At 32.5% G+C, this 14,432-nt stretch overlaps 1 protein-coding gene across 33 annotated transcripts in view; it reads right to left on the bottom strand.

Annotated features, from left to right (window-relative positions):
* hts (adducin 1-like protein hts) overlaps window positions 1–14,432 on the bottom strand; it is a 123,481-nt gene that overhangs the window by 83,391 nt on the left and 25,658 nt on the right. For all 33 annotated transcript variants that reach the window (XM_073988405.1, XM_073988400.1, XM_073988404.1 and 30 more), the window contains one exon: window positions 3,368–3,471. The gene's annotated coding sequence lies outside the window, so the exon portion shown is untranslated. The remainder of the gene's footprint in view (window positions 1–3,367; window positions 3,472–14,432) is intronic.

The following is a 14,432-nucleotide window of genomic DNA, read 5'->3' as shown; positions in this document are numbered from 1 at the left end:
GATATACAACCAAGTTTGTGACTTAAAAAGTACCAAAAGTTGCAACACTTTTCACGTATCACAATAAACAAGGTAGATGGTCAATTGCTGCAACAAAAAATTTTAGAATCAAAATTTTTAAACAATGTGAAAAAAATATTAGATTACTTTGTTACAATGCTATTTTTCATTGCGTTCTCGTACTTTTTTAATGGTAATGTTAGAAAAAAGAGCGAAATGTCTAAAATTGCTTCCCCATACAAATTTCTTAAAAAATACGGGAACGAAAAAAATACGGAAATTGCAAAAACTGCAGCAAATCAACGTATCAGCTATCGTATTTAGATGATAATGAACATGTTGCTGGGTTCTACTATGCCAAAATTGTATGGCAGAAAACAGGAGAATAGGGTGTTATTCGGCGCTATTTTTGTTTAAAGAGAAGTGTAAGTCTTGCTAGACTTCGGAGTACGGGAACGGGTTCTATACACAATGAATACGATATATAGATAGTTTTACGATAATTTTCGAAATAAAGTTGTAAACTTCTATATTGTCGTATATTTTTGATGACTAACTCAATTTGCAACAACTTGTTTTGAAAATTCATGTTCGATCAGCTGCGCGTATGCATCTACCTTGATCATTGTGATATGTATGAAATCAACAAAAAAAATAAGTGTAAACACCGGGCAACAGTGTATAAGTGAGATTGAGCTTTCTTTAGCCTAAAAAGTTGTTTTTATTCATAAAAATTCATATTTGGTTCACTTTAACAATTCAAGACTGAATGATAACACAAGACTTTCCTTTAAAGTGGTATTTTTCGGACTCTAAAGAATTTGGAATGTATTTTTAATTTTCGAGGAAAAAGATGATCTATTCAATTATTGAGGTTATGTAGACACAACTCCAGTACAAAGCGCCATTTCAATAGCCAAAAACGTAGTTGTTATTCTCAATAAAAATTAACTATGGTATGTGACTGACTATTCACAACTGATTGATAACACAAGATAAATTTTGCGCAGTAGTTAAATCAAGCTTTATGTCATAAAAGTTGTGTTCATTTATAAAAATACACTTTTGTTTATTTTAACCATTCACCACTGAATGATAACACAAGATATCCTCTGTAGTCTTAATCTCACAATGAATAAAAACTGTAATAAACTAATCTACTTCATTAGCCGAAAAACAAATTTTATTAATTAAACAGTCACATTGTATTTATTTTGATCATTCACAACTGAATGACAACACTAGAAAAATATGATCTCTTAAATCGTTGTTTAGTTTATGTAAACACACAACTCCACTAGAGAACCTATTTCGTAAGAAAAAAATAATTTGGATTTTAACCATTCACAACTGAATGATAACACAAAACTTTCTGTCTCGATGCTGTGTAAAACTATAAACCTTGTGAAGTTGGCCTTGTAATAATTTGTATTTTTTTTAGATAGCAAGAGTTACCAATGGAACGCAAGTGGAGCGTTTTTCTGATTAAAAGTGTATGAACATTTGCGACAATCAAACCAAGATAGTGTCATTAGTATGAGAAGAGTTGGTGTAAATGTGGCATTATCATAATAATACCCCGGTTAGCAATTAACCGGATTATCCCAGTGGGTTTGGGTTTCAAATGTCAAATCCATAGCTTAAACGTCAAATAAATCCTTATAAAAAAGATTAACCCGGCAAAAAGCCCTAGTGCAAACGCCGTTTAAGAGATGTTCGTATAAACTTCCTTCAATCAAAGCAAGCGACGATTGATTCTGTTCTGGCCTTAAGAACATTGCTATATATCAAATATATTCGACAAATGGAGAACTTTTTCAGACATAAGTGTTGTCAATGTAGCAATTTTCTGATGCATATCCAAATGCCCTCCACTGGAACGTTTTTGTGCAAAGTATCACTTAGACCGCTATCAGACCATCTGCTTTTTCACATGTATGTTGTCACTTAGGGTATACTAATATACAGAACAGCTGATTCATACATGTGAAAAAGCAGATGGTCTGATGGCGACCTTAGCAACCTATAACACATATGAGAAGTGTTGACAATAGTGCGTTTTTGTAATACTAGATCTAAATATATAATATTTAGAAAAATCGCTTAGAAGCTACTTTTATATCAATTTTATCGGACACTGAAACGCTTTGTGAAATGACAGCTAAACTTTGACAAGGTAAAATGTTATGTTTTAATACAAAATCTCAAATATTTAAAAACAAAATTCAACCACCCCACTGAAGGTTAAAGTACTTACATACGAAGAAAAATCAGACTTGTGCTCTAATTCACATATGCGTAAAATATTCAAGTAAATGGAAGGCATATGCGTAATTGGAATTAATTTACCGTGAGAGAGAAACAAAATTTAATTGAATTAAGAATGAAGCGCGAAGAAGAAGACAAGAAACGAAGAAACAAACAACATAGAGCAAATGATGATGACACAACAAACTTAGAAGCTTTTAAAACATACCTTTAAAATTCCACACTACTACTATATGTAGAGTAATGTGTTCTAATGTCACAAAAGGTCTAAACAAGTGGCACAATAGCCAGCAGCAATGCCTTGTCATTCCGCACCTCCTTCCCTAACGGTAAAAATAGTTGTTTTCGTCTTTCGTTTACACGACTGATCTCAATTGTGATATAAATTTCAATTAAAATGTACTTGAGATATTACTTTTTTTCAAAAAAAAAAAAAAAATATTAAAAAAGTAAATGATAAGTACACGTATCATGAAAAATATTTGCTTTGCAATATAAAGTGGAAGAATAGTAAAAAGAGAGCAAAAAACCACACCTATTTTGATGACAACAACCACATTTTGCTGTTCTACATTAAGAAGTGTCAGAATTATGTGAATAGATGGATGGATGGATGGTTGCTTGTATGAGAAAAAAACAAAACAGGTGATAAATTAGGCGGAAATAAAGGTTAAAGTGAAATGACATAACGTTTCAATTGTTGAAAATCTAAAGTCTAGACAATTTGCTTTTTCCTAAATGATTCATGATATGTAAATAAATCTGCCATTAGATAATGTATTCTTTATTATTCGAATGCATTATTTAGTTCTCATTTTTTCAAACCAGAAAAAGTCGAGTCAAAACATTTGGAAAATTTAAGCGAAATTAATAACATCAATAATAATAACCCTGCGGCGGGCAAAATTAACACATTAATTACCACTAAAAATCCACTGAAAAGACACTACATAATAATACCTACATCAATCATAATCTTTGTCAAAATACTGTCACATTTAAGAGGAAACTTAACGCCCAGAAATATCAATCAAAATTGGCTATTTTTTTTATAAATTATATTATAATTTATTATATGAATTAATAGGGGGAAACTTACCCAAAATTTGCAATGTAGAGAGTGAGTTTGAGTATTCACTTATTTTGAATACAATTATTAAAACTTAAACTATTTCAGTTGTGATGAATGATTAATTATAAATGCTGAAATGAAAAAGAGAGAAGAAACAAATTTCAATTAATAAAGATGTTTTTCCAAAAGAAATGTACTAACGGAATATGTTAGAAGATAAGTATATTTTACATTGTAACAAAGTTAATTGTATGTATTTGTATTAAATTCTTATATTTTCATGATGTCATATTCATAAATAGACGACGCCATTTGGTGGTAGGGTGGCAATTATGGTGGTTTTGTTGGTATTGTTAGTCGTCTGCAAGAGAAGTTGTAAAGTATGCTAATTTTCTGCCGCCAGTTTTGTCTTGCTTTTAGCATTTATTTTTCTTACATCACACATTTTACTTGGCCATAATAATGGCATACATTAAAATATAGATGTATGTGCGTGTCAATACTCTAGCACCCTTAATTCCACCCCCTTTTTGTTGTGGCAAATAGCATTACAACATTTTTTTATTTTTCTTTTGCATGAACGATTGATTTTTCCACATTATTACAATGTGTGAACAAAATTTATGAAGTAATAAAAAAATGTGTTATTAAAATGTATTCCATTTCAATTTTGAAAAGTGATTAATTTATATTTTTGCAATAAAAATAATATCTTTAGCGATTTTTTCCTAATAACGACATAATTTTTCAAAATCTGCGACTTTTAGGAAAAAAAATAATATAAAACGCAAAGTTGGCATCATTGTTATACTATATGTCACCAAACAAATTCGTATAATTGATAATCTTAAAAGATAATGGTAACAAATGTTTAGAGAAAAACGCATAATTGACATTTTATGTATTGCATAAATGGTCTGTTCCAGTACTGCAAGAACCTACTAATTTTTAATATTTTTTCGATAACATAAAGGAAAGAATGTTATCGAAGTAAAAAATAGTAGCTTCTTGCAGGTTCTGGAACAGAGATTTGCTCTTTAAAAGTTCAATAAATGACATATTTTATTTTTAAGGATACTATCCTCATCAAATAGTACATATCGCAATCAAAAACGCATAGTTGTCAACACTTTTGCACTATATGACGAAAATAGCATGGTTGACAACGCTGTTATACTATGGGTGTGTTCCAGAACCTGCAAGAATCTACTATTTTTTACTACGATAACATTTTTTTCCTTTATGTTATCGGGAAAAATAGTAAAAAGTAGTAGACTCTTGCAGTTCTGGAACAGACCATATATGTGGCCAAAACATTATAGTGAAAAATTTTAACAAAAAACGCGTAATTGACAACATTGTATGGATTACATGACGTGTCTTTCAAATTTATTAATTATACTATCCCGATAAAATATTCTACATTGCAATCAAAACACATATTACATAGTCCATTTAACTATGGAACGTATTTTATTCAGGTTTGGCTGGAATAGGCGCAACCCTGACGGTAGCTTTTGTCTTTATTTGATATGGTAGGTATTGCAGCGTTGTGAATTTTGTTAATATAAAAACGCATAGTGGGCAACATTGTACACATTTTTATGATAACAGATCCCGTTAAATACTTAATTATTTAATTTGTATGATATATGCAATAAATGCCCTCGAAATATCATTTGACTATGGAACGATATTTATTCAAGTTAGGCTGGGATGATGACCACATTGCAATCAAAACACATAGTAGTCCATTTAACTATGGAACGTATTTTATTCTGGTTTGGCAGGAATAGGCGCAACCCTGACGGTAGCTTTTTTTCTTTATTTGATACGGTCTTGCAGAGTTGTGAATTTTGTTAATATAAAAACGCATAGTGGGCAACATTGTACACATTTTTATCATAACAGTTCCCGTTAAATACTTAATTATTTAATTTGTATGATATATGCAATAAATTCTCTCGAAATATCATTTGACTATGGAACGACTTTTATTCAAGTTAGGCTGGGATGATGACAACCCTGACGGCAGCTGATTTTAATTGTTATTTATATTAGAGAATTTTATTTTATAATTTTTCATTGCAAGGGATTGTTGAGAAGAAGGGGTTACTGTTTCTCCCACCTCTCTCATCTATAAATTGATGATGATGTCAATAATAGACTAAAAAAGCTAACATAAGGGTTTCCGTAACAGTCTAGTTTAAAACAAAATGCGTTCCAAAGTAAAGCAAATGAAAGATCAATGACACAAAATAAACTACACAATAACACAAAATTATGTACCTATGTGACATTTTCCCTTAAACCCCCAACTGTTTACACCAATAATGCAATTCCACCATAAAATCATTGATAACTTATAACATGTTTCAAGGTGTCAAAATACAACAAATCACTTGGCAATAAATTACAAACAAATAAAAGCAAAATTATACCATTATCTAAAGAAGAAAACAAGCTCACAAATTCCCTATCAACATCTTTGGTGATAAAAGCTTCACCTTAACTAATTTTGTATACAAACCTGTTGTAGACAAATAAAATTTAGCATCCATTATAAATACCAAAAATAATAGTAGCATTGATAATGATCTGAAACTTGAAAACAAAAAATACAAATAAACTCCCCAACTAAAATTTGAAAAGGTCATTAAATTTGAATAGGAAACACAGCTATTAACTAAAGAGATTGGAAAAATGTAAACAATATTGACCTTTAAATAACATTTAATGATATTTGGTGCCATACAAAAACAAAAAGCTAAACATTACAACAACAATGGTTGATGACGAGCAGCAGACGAGACAAAACCAGCAGCTCTTCTTTACATTGGCGCAACAAAGTTCATTCCAAAAATAGGCGCAAAAAAAGTGGAAATCACAAAAAATAATACTTGTCTAATGTCCACAGACACATTAACGCTAGGATTGCTGGTTGTATACAAATTGCAACGTGATTTATAGCCCACCACCTCCTCGTCAGCCTCCTCCTATCAAAACATCTTGACAAACAAAATAACACAAAATAAATATTTAAAAAAAATTGTCAGCTAATGAAATGTTGTCTCTCAAATAAATTACAAAATCATGATTTTACACGAAAATGCAACAAAAGTTAAAATTTTTTTTATTTCGTAATAATTCATATTTGCCAAGTTGCAAAGTCATGATTTATGGGGAAGTAAAATTTTCACAAAAATTCACAATATTGTTTGAAAATAATAAAAAAAATTTGTCATAATAATTTCCTTTAAAAAAAATCAAAATTTTAAATCTCTAAATAACACAAAGGCATTGACTAGATTCCCTATTATAGTACGTTTACATATAAGCGGATTTAATAAACCTACTGGGTTTCAAGTGTCAATTCCATTGTGTATTTGTCAATTAAATCCTCATAAAGACGGTTAACCCGGCAAAAAGCTATAATATAAACAGACTATTAAACATGCCAAAAGTTGGCAACACTGACAAATTCTCATCACCTTTACCAAAGTCTGAAAGCGTAGAGTTTCTCTCACAGAGATAAGGTTATTGGACTGTGCTTTTTCAGGAAAATTAATGTAATTAAGATTTCCTGCAGAATCTTCAAGTTTTACTATTTTTAATCGAAAAGCGTTCAATAACAGCAAAAAATCATACAATAGATATGAGATCAGTTCAAAACATTTACTACTTTTACATTTATCATCCTTAACCAAATTTTCCTTACTGGAACGTTTTTGTGTTAAGTATGACTGTGCTTGTTTATGGGTACTTTACACGATATGTATTTTACATATGGGTTGTTACTTTGCATATACATTTTGTATATAAAAAGTGACAACCCATATGTAAAATACATATCGTGTAAAGTACCCATTAAGGGAAATAAAATAAGTCCCAATTTACATTAGGCGAGTTTACTTGCGGCCATTTTTCTCGTTCCTTTTTAAACTTGCCTCTTGCGTTTATAAAAAACAATTCTGTTCCGACAAGTTTTTTTTTTCAAAACAATGAAAATAATGTCAAATACGAAAAATATAAAATGAATTGCCTGAGAATTGAAACTGGGTCTTGCCGCAAGTAAACTCGCCTAATGTAAATTTGGACTAAGTATTATTTCTGCAGGTGTATAGCTCTGTTCCTTTACGTGCAAGAATATTCATGTTTTACCAATTATATCTTGAAAAGCGTTCCATTTACTTAAAAAAAAACATACCACTTGTAACCAAATTTCCCCCTCAGGAACGTTTTTGTGTTTAGTATCACTGTGCTTGCCAAAAAAAGAATAATACAATTAATAGTACGTTTACATATAACCGGATATACGTCAAATAAATCGTCATAATAACCTCCTTTATCCCGACAAAAAGCTAGAAAATAACTCTTGTTCCATTTATATTTTACTCGAAAAGCATTACCAACTTTTACTACTTTTGCAAATTTAGCATTTACAACCAAATATTCCCCACTGGACAGTTTTTTTTTTGTTTAAACAAGTTACAACGCCATGTTTATATTAGGGTTAACTTCCTTAATGAGGACTAATTTAAAAAAAAAAAAAACAAGTAAAAAAGTGTCAGTCGACGAGTTTGCCGACAGAGATATACCCTCAGCCTGTATATATTGAAATAATTTTTCCCAAAAAACGTATGTATTTAGGGGTTTTTAAAAATATTGGATTAGGATTATAGATCAAAAGTTTTGCGGAGGAGATACTAAAAGGAATGGATCTACATTGACCATTATGGAAGTGGATTTCCAGCCACTACATATGGTGCCATAGGGGGCTTTTACACCCATCGGGATGTTTGCTCAAGAAGTATGGACTTGCCCCTGAAAAAACGTTTACGATCGTAACTGAGGCAGCGAATGCAAGTTGCTTCAACAAAAATCAAAGTTATTCGATAGCAGGTCTTAAAGTGAACTTATCCGAAATTTTCCACACAAAATTTCGGTACCGGATGGAGTGGACAAATGTAGTTCATGTTTGAACTTGATCTATATCTAGTAGATATACTAGGATGTGTAAAGTATGGACCAATTCGGCCACTCCCTTCAAGAGTTACTGTATGAACAAATTTTCCAAACATTTTTGAACTTTTGTGGGGGAGGTACCTGAAGGAGTGGACCGATATGGCTTATCTTCAAACGTAAACTATGTTTGGACAAAATGTTACTAAAGCCAAATTTTGGACCGAATCGGCAGATCCATTCTAGAGTTATCTTGCGCTCCAACCACCTCACACGGTGTCATAGGGGGTTTTTTTGCACCTTTCAGGCTATATTCTCAGGAAGTATGGACATGCCCCTAATGAAACTTGTACCTTCGTATGGAGGGCGGTGAATACAAGTTGCTAAAACAAAAATCAGAGCGATTCGAGAGATGGCCCTAAACTGAACTTTTCGCAAATTTTGTGTGGGAAGTACCCGAAGGAGTGGGCCGATTGAGTCCATATTGAAACATTATCTAAGTCTGGTGCACACTTTACGATGGGCAAAGTATGGACCAAATCCGTTACTCCCTTCAAGAGTTATCCTGCGCACAAATTTTGGAGTGGAGGAGTGGACCGATATAGCCCAGTGGAGGAGTGGACCGATATAGCCCATCTTCGAACTTAAACTAAGTTTGGGCAAAATATTACGAAAGCCAAAATTTGAACCGAATCGGTTCATCCGTTCAAGAGTTATCGTGCGCTCCATCCAGCCAAACAGACAGACGGACGGACATTGCTCAATCGACTCCAAATTGTCTGAAAAAAAGTATTTTTGGTCCAAACATACTTGGGGTCTAAAATCATTTTTTCGATGAGGCACATTTTGCCCGTATGAAAGTGTATATACCCTCGTTAGCATAAATGCTGAAGGTATAAAAATATGAAACATCTGTCAAACATATCCAGATTATCTTGAAAATATGTGCTAATATAAACCTACGTTTATTCTACAAAAACTTAGTAATTAAAATCGTGATCGTCCAAGAAAAGTGTTAGGAAGTTTATTTGCAACTGGAACGTTTTTATATATGCAAGTGGAACGTTTTTGTGGTCTAAAATGTGTGACACCGTGTGTCAATCAAATCAAGCTAGCGTCATGATAAAGACTGGTGTAAATGTGTCATAATTTTAAATGAGCTTTTATTTTAGAGAACTCTTCGTTAGCAAAAAGTGTTGTCAAGGTTGCGATTTTCTGCGGCAGTGTGCCAACTTCCACCATTGGAAAGTGTTTATCTTAAGCATGACTTAGGGTAGGTCACATTAACTCTAAAGCCAAACGTTGAAACTTTCATACGAAACCTTTTTAGCTTTTGTGAGAGAACGGAGGTGAAGAGCTCCTTCATAAGCAAATATTTGATCCAAATGTTTTTTCCATATTTGTCCAAACAAGTGTGAATTTCATAAAGAGTTGAATTTGTGTTCACATTTGGTCTGTTCCTTTACTTCTGAAAATGGTAAAACCGGCAAAAGTAGTAAAAGTTGAAAACTGCTCCCATATGAATTGTATTATATCTGAAGTAAAGGAACGCTTTTCGAGTGAAAAGTTGTAAAACTTTAAGATTCTTGAACGTAAAGGAACAGGGCTATTATCTCCACTGGATTTACTGGATAGTCTAAACGTACTGTAAGAAATGAATAACAAACACCGTATTGATTTTCATTTAGCTTTTATACCCGAGAGTTCATTTGAAGCTAGATCTATTTATAAGGTCACGTAAGGAGAAAAAGTACAACTCTGATTTGACCGAAAATTCTTCAATCTGTCAAAATGTTTGTTTACGTTTTCATACAATTACAATTAATTCACAATAACAAAAAATTTACAGATTGAAACCAATCAGCTGGTCGTTTTACGCCACCTTATTATTTTATTTCATCATGATTTGAAGTCATATGTGGTGTCAATGATTCGATTTTTGATGCAATTGTTTTCCATTGGAACGTTTTTGTGTTAAGTATCAGCTGCTTGTATATTGTCTGTTCCTTAACTTTTTAAAATGGTTAAATCGGCAAAAGTTGTAAAGGTTGTAAATTGCTCCTATATGAATTGTATGGTGCCTGAAGTAAAGGAACACTTTTCGAGTAAAAAGTGGAAAAACTTGAAGATTCTTGCACGTAAAGGAACAGAGCTATAAATGTGTAACTATTATTTCGATATAAGTGTTGTTAATGCTGCGATTTTCTGCTACAATATGTAACTGACTTCTATTGGAACGGTTTTGTGTTTAATTTCACTTAGCAACCCATAACGGCTATTAGAAGTGTTGCCAAAAATGCGTTCTTATACCCTCCACCATAAGATGGGGGTATATTAAGTTTGTCACTACGTTTGTAACTACTCGAAATAATCATTGTAGACCTCACAGACTATATATATTCTTGATCAGCGTGCAATTCTACATCGATATGGCTATATCCGTCCGTCTGTGGAAACCACTCTAGCGTCTGAACGGATTGACGTAGGAGGATGAAATTTTGGGAAAATCTATTATTTGTACGTAGGACTTTTGGTATTGAAAGCGGGCTATGTAGGTCCACGCTTTCGTATAGCCCCCACACAAAATGACGAGTGACGCGTCGTCGTTTTAAGGCATTTTTAAGATATTTGTCCCATTTTACCACCGAATTGGTTGTAATTTGGTATTTTGTGTCTCCAGAGAGCAAAAAACTTTCCTACTAAAGTTGGTTTATATAGATCCACGTTTTGGTACAGCCCCCATATAACGCCCCATATGAAGTACGCGTCATTTTAATATGTTTTGAATGTATTAGTCCCATTTGACAATAGAATAGGTTGTAACTTTGTATTTTGTGTTTCCAGAGGCTAAGAAACATTTCTACCATAAAATGTTTATTTATATAGGTCTACGTTTTGATATAGCCCCCATAGGACGATATCTCCCGATTTTCGGTATTTTGAAGGGTTTGGCCTCATTATCACACCGATATGGCTGAAATTTGGGATTTAATCTTCGTTGGGGGTATAGAACTTTCCCCCAGAAAATTGTAGTTATAGCTCCACGCCATCATATAGCCCCCATAGAACGGTACCTTCCGATTGTCGGTATTTTGAAGGTTGTGGTCACATTAATCCACCGAAATGGCTGAAATTTATGGTGGAGGGTATAAAAAGTTCGGCCCGACCGAACGTAACGCTTTTCCTACTTGTTTTTATAAACATCTTAGAATCAGAAAATCTCCTAGTAGATACTTTTTCGTTACTTTTGTATAAAAATATGAAAATAATAATGTGATATATAAAAACTATTATAAAAATTTGTTTGTGCTACATTGTCTCTTTAAAAAGTATGACTGTTTTAGTACATAGTTATTAAAAAAACACTTTTATCGTACACATCCGAATCAGAAAAACAGCCCCGCAGCTCCTTTTCAGACTGTTCCAGTAAAATGTCTCCATTTTCCATAAATCATGTCTATAATAATATACAAATAAAAAACATTCAAGTTTGATATTTAATAAATAAATGACCTCCAATTTGATCGCTTGTGACCTAATTTATGTCAACTTCCTGCTAATCCCATTGGCTTGCTCCTCCTAAAGATCAACACAAATCAATGTTAAATTCTAAAAATGTCTGTGCTAAAAATATATGGACATGACATGGCCCACAATACCTTACACATTACGCCGCTCTGTTTTCTTTCACTTTTTTTCGTTGAAGAGACAAGCAGAAAACAAAAAAGATTAAAATCAAAAGTTCACTTTCTCAAAATAAATTCATTATAGGGAAAAAGAAGACATTTTATTTATAGAATTAGTTTAGGTTTTTTTTTGGGGGGAAGAAAACAACAACAAACATTTCTTGGAGGCGGCTCTTCTAGGCCTATTTTCACGTATCATCAGCAATTTATGTTGAACAAAACAAACATTTCACTTCACTTTCTTGTCTGATTACTTCCTCCCCCTTCCCCACATAGCCACACGATTTACCCAGCCCCTCCCCATATTTGGAAAATATTTCCAAAAAATTATATAAATAAATGCATGTTTTTTGGTGTTAATGAAAAGAAAATTGTTTTTGAATTTGGCTTCTTGGCATTGTCACGATAATGGACATAAATGACTAAATGTGCGGAAGGAAGTAGGCAATGTGTAGGCGACTTGGTTTATTTTTGGGAGTGCCTACCAAAAACACACAACGACCAAACACCACCACAGCAATGTAATAGTAATGGATTTCCGTTTTAGTTTTTAACTAATTTGTCTTTGATTTCAATCCATGATTTCAAGTAGGTACTTGAAATTTCAAAACCGGAAAATTTGTAACATTTAATTTTGTTTAATTTATGTCTTTAAAAGTGTTAAACGTTTGTTCTCCTTTTTTTGGGTAGTTTCTATTTTTTGCTATTTCTTGTTCTTCCTACATAAATACGTACATACATACATAGGTATACGACACGACGTATGTATATGATTTGTATATTTGTTTTCTGTGTCAATTTCACTTGTCAATTTATTTACGAGGTGCTAAAGAAAAAAACCTGTAATACTCGTTACCATATCATCCAATCATTCGCAACGCTTCGTATCGTCGTCGTACGTACATGCAATAATGTTTAGACTTTGAGGCTAGGTTTTGGAAAAATTTTGTATAAACACACACTCGCACAATACACAAACACATGAAATGTGCGTTTCGAGTGATGTTTATTTACGACCGCCATCTGTTTAACCACCAGAAAATATCAACCGCAGAAGATATGGCGCTAGCGAAAGGCTATATGTAGGTATTATGTCAAAAACTAGAAAAAAAGTTAGTTGTGGTTTTGTATAGAAAATACTTTGGAGGTGACTCCAGATATATTAAAAAAATAAAAAAAAACATACAACAAATTTGTGACATGATTTTTGTCTAGGAATTAGAGCGAAAAATATGAGATATTAAAACATATAACGGTTATTTGCAAGGTACCTATCTACTAACCAGGTGAAAAAAACATATGTCATACATATCATATTTTTCAATAGCCGCAATTGTTATATCGAATAAATTCTCAACAAAGTTGCATATTTTTTATATGTGAAAAATATATCCAAGGGTAGAGTATCATTTTGAAGTCCCATTTTTTAAAGTAGATTTCTTTATAACCTCATACCATGGCACAATTACGCAGGTAGTGGCATCGTAAAATTTTGAATATGTTATGTCAAAGCTTTCTTTATGTTGTTGGGGAAATTACAACAAAAATAATTTTTTTATAAAGGGATTTGACTTTTCATATTCGATCAGCTGGTGTGATACCACTACCTGGTAGTTCTGCCATGCCTCATACCTACCGGACACCTATTAAATATTTTCTATATCTGCCTTATGAATACTGTTCAAGGTCAGCTCCTTATTTTTTGTAAAGGATATATTAATTACCAAGCAAATTCAATTAAGTCATGTTTACATTAGAGCTTTTTACGGGTTACCATCCTTTATGATCTACCAAATTCAGTTATATGTAAACGTACTGTTAAATTACATTACATCCATGTGGAACGCAATTTGATAAGATTGAACCCCTGAAGTATTACCCCAACTCAATCTCAAATAACGGTTTCCCCCCTAAATCTCTACAAAAATGCAACAAACTGCCTATTTTCATTAGCATTAGAAACTAATGTGTTGTCAATTTTGCGATTTTCTGCAGCAGTATGTAAAAACAGTCCATTGGAACGTTTTTGTGTTAAATATCACTTAGCAACATAAAACGCATTTTAGAAGTGTAGCCAACAATGCGTTTTTATATTTTAGATATCAGATTAAGAAATATAGATTAAAAGATAATTTTAAATTGCTCAAAAGTTTGACAAAAATCGCCTTGTCGGCCCAAAAATGCTTTAAATTTATCATTTACTTGGTAATGGAACGCATTTCGTTTAAGTCTAACCAAAACAATCATCAGTATAACCAACCCTGCGTTTACCATTTGTAAACAGGACAGTTGACTTCATGTATTGATTGTCAAAATCCCATAACTTGCATGTGTGACGTAGGCGTCCCAACAACTGCAAAAACAGTTGTAAAATTTTGAATGAAAATCGTCGATTTCTTTTTGTTTTCCATTCACATATTTTGTTTTTGTTCATGTTTTTTTGT

Source organism: Musca autumnalis, unplaced genomic scaffold, assembly GCF_047663935.1.
Source record: "Musca autumnalis isolate F117 unplaced genomic scaffold, ASM4766393v1 scaffold_5, whole genome shotgun sequence".
Taxonomy (NCBI): Eukaryota; Metazoa; Arthropoda; class Insecta; order Diptera; family Muscidae; genus Musca; species Musca autumnalis.
The sequence above is the reverse complement of the archived record's forward strand: the minus strand, read 5'-3'. Positions and strand labels throughout refer to the sequence as shown.